Here is a 3,677-nt window from a genome sequence, read left to right on the forward strand (position 1 = left end):
AGGGAATTAAACCTTTTATGAAAAAGTCGATTGAACAGAGGCCTTTTTGCCAATACTGTGCTGGGTATCGAACCACCATAAAGGCAAACATTCTATGAACTTAAGTGTACATCACAAACAGTAAGTTCTTGGAGATCTGTTCGTTAACTTTATCAGCTCAGTACACTAAAATATTGTTGAAGAGAAAGAAATACACACTAATATGACTTTCACAATAGTGTTTTCATAAGTTTTACTTTATCATCATTTAATCCAAGTACAATACTGAACTTTATTTATAAGTTATTTTTCATAGATATGTATTATAGAAAAATAAGAAATACGCTACTAATTGTAGGCAAAGGCTGCTGTTTCATTTCCTGGCTGCTCAGACCTGAATAATCACACAGAAACTATATTAATTACAACACTGATTGGCCAATGACTCAGATATATTTCTAGCTATCTCTTACATCTTGAATTAACCCATTTCTATTAATCTGTGTATCACCACAAGGCTGTGGCTTACTGAGTAAGGTTCTGGCTGGTGTCTATCTCCTTCAGCAGCTACAGGGCATCTCCTTGGCTCTACCTACTTTCTCTCTATAGCTATGTTTGCATTTCCCACCTGGCTTTACTCTGCTAAGTCATTGGCTGAAACAACTTTATTCATCATCCAATAAAAGCAGCACATATACAGAAGGACATCCCACATCACAAGGACTGTGTGTCATAGTGCACGTATAGAAATCAGAGTGTAACTTTCAGGACTGTATTGTTCCCTTCTACCATGAGTCAGAGAGCTGTACTCAGAATATAAGACTTAATTGCAATCACTTTAACCCACTGAATGTTGAGTCATCTTGCTGGCTCATTGTGAAGTTTCTATAAGAACTGTGGGGTCATTTTACCTACTCTATTTCACACAGTGAGTAGCACTCTCAAATTAAAGGTGAACACATTTATATTTGAAGATAACATGCTGGAGAATTTATATTTTCATAGTCAACAACCACCTTACTTGATAATCTGCTCAAAAAACCAGAAGTTCATAAATGTACTCACTCTGATTCTTTCTTTTTGATTTTAAATTCTAAAGAACTCTATCCCTAGATTTAAAAATTGGAGGACATAATGTGGACATTTTCTATATGTGATGTAGAAAGGTGTGAGGAGAGTCATTCCTACCCTGACAATTAGAAAGATCAGGTATTATATGAAGTCATAGTATATAGAAACCATTCTTTCTGGCAGAAAGATTGGTCTCTAAAGGAAGCTCTGTTTTACTAGATGAACTAAGATGAAATTTTGAATTACTATCTTTGAATGTTGAGTAAGCATGAGTGTTCTGAAGCTTCAGGCAAAGGAGGGTCCATACTTAGCATTTGTTTCCACAATAAGGACTCAAAGGGAAATTTGAGATGCAATGACGTGGAGACTGAAGAGTCTTCCTTGATTGTGCATGTGTGGATCTAGATGTCATTGCAGGAAAGGCGAATTCCTGGGTGGTCCGCATTTTCCTATGTGGCAGAAGATGGAAGTCCTCGGAGGAAGGATAGAAAACTTTGTCACCACAAACTATCCCCGCCATGATTATCAGAAAAGAAAATGAAAAGGGTAAATGCTTCTTGGTGTGTGGACAGAAACTAGGTCAGGCCCAATCATTAGGGTATTGTATCCTATCACAAAGTGTAAGGTCACTGAGAAATTTCTCTTCTAGGAGCACAGGACATGCCTAATGTGATACTAGAAAAAGACAAAAGATAAGCCTACTCTCAGCCTCCATCATTGGTGTCAGCAATTACTTACATAATAAGTGACGATTGTCTACTGCTTCATGAATGGCAGAAGCAATGACAGTCTAACTTTATAAATGTTTTAGAGATATTGATATAAAGTAATATAGAACATACCAAAGATAGAGAACCATAGGTACAGAAAGGACATTGAAAAACATCTTTATGCCTAAGCAAAGAGATAAGACTACAGTAATTTCATTCTATAACAATAACAAAACCTGCCAGGCGATGGTGGCACACGCCTTTAATCCCAGCACTCGGGAGGCAGAGGCAGGCCGATCTCTGTGAGTTCGAGACCAGCCTGGTCTACAGAGCTAGTTCCAGGACAGGCTCTAAAACCACAGAGAAACCCTGTCTCGAAAAACCACACACACAAAAAAAGCAATAACAAAACCCAATTTAACTTGATTCTTTATCTGAAAAACTTACCTTATCACAATAAAATCCTAGGAATGAACAGACATGCTCGTTTCTGTTCTGTATACTACTGAGTACTCCATCCTGAACATATGTCTAGAAATCACTTCAGCGTTATGAGATGCGCACATGAACCAAGGCAACATGGGACCTCTGTCAAGAGATAAATAAACCAACAGCCCCAGGCACAAAGAGGACTCAGATGTTTAAACCATCAGACAGGAAATTAAAAATAACTACAATTAATATTTCTAAGTCTTGATTAGAAATGGTAGATTGCATTTATGAAACAGATGGGAAGTGTTTAGCAGAGAAGAAAAACTGTAATAAACAGTCAAAAGGAAATGCTAGAAAGAAAAACTCACACAAGGTAATAGGACTAAGGTAATAAGACTGAATAATAGTTTTAATAGGCTCATCAGCAGACTCCTTGCAACCAAGAAAAGAACTAGTGAACTTTAAGGAAATCAGCATAAACCACTCCAGATGGACTACAAAGAAAAGTAGTTTTAAAAGTTCATAGCAAAACACTTGATAGCTAGGAATGCTGGACAGGCCAGCAGAAACACAATCAGAATCTGACTGAGGAAGGGGAGCTATCTTGAACACACAATGGCTGAGGATTTTGTGTTTTAAAAAGAAACAAAGCAGTTCCATTTTAATGCAGCATGCTGTATTAAGAAGGGATACTGAATACTTACCTGGCAGGGGAGATCCCATGATCACCAAGGTGGTTTTCCCAGGGCAAGGCTTATCCATTACACTTGGCATGTGCTGACTCCTACGTTTCCCCAAATGCAGAAACTAGAGTGCATAACTTGTAGTAGTGGACTGTGTTTGTGCTCTCCCCTAAACAAACAAAAACAAAAAAGAAAAACAGAGGAATAGACATTGAAATCATCAAATGTCTCAGTCACTTTCAGAATGAAGTGGGAGGGATAGTCCTAAAGAGCCATGAGAAAAGAAACATGGAGAAATTGCTTGAACTATATGGAGTTGTTTAGGGCCCAGACACTTCAGCTAATGACCTGTTACATAGTAAATCATGTCTTTGAGTCAGTGCATCTTTTTCCTGCTACTAAAAATTGAAATGTTTAACTTAGTGATTTTTAAAAATGTATTAATTACTGTATATATAGTCCTATACTATGGCATGGAGATGAATCCCAGATTCTGTTCAATAGAAAATTTCACTCAGTCCTTTGTTTTCGATTCGTAAATTCAACCAAAGAAAGATAGGCAGTATTCAACAAAAACTAAATTTCCACTGATTACTTATAGAGATTTCTTTGCAATTTTTACTTAAATAATATTTTACAAGAGCTATTTAAATAGAATATACTTTATATTTGACATTGTATGTTAGCTAGAGACGATTTAAAGTATATGGGAAGGTGTGTATAAGCTATAATCAAATGCTGTTCATTTTTGTGCAAGGAATTGGGGTGACTATAGATGTTGGCAGCATAAGGGAAACTAAGG

The 3,677-nt window shown here is 36.8% G+C and overlaps 1 non-coding gene across 1 annotated transcript; it reads left to right on the top strand.

Annotated features, from left to right (window-relative positions):
• The first annotated feature begins 2,888 nt into the window (after nt 1-2,888).
• On the top strand, nt 2,889-3,047 carry LOC126496280 (U1 spliceosomal RNA). Its single transcript, XR_007590323.1, has one exon. It is a non-coding gene; the product is annotated as a U1 spliceosomal RNA (small nuclear RNA).
• Nucleotides 3,048-3,677: the final 630 nt, after the last annotated feature.

Source organism: Alexandromys fortis, unplaced genomic scaffold (genome assembly GCF_014885135.2).
Source record: "Alexandromys fortis isolate MF-2015 unplaced genomic scaffold, M_Fortis_MF-2015_v1.1 scaffold_2330, whole genome shotgun sequence".
NCBI classification, from domain to species: domain Eukaryota; kingdom Metazoa; phylum Chordata; class Mammalia; order Rodentia; family Cricetidae; genus Alexandromys; species Alexandromys fortis.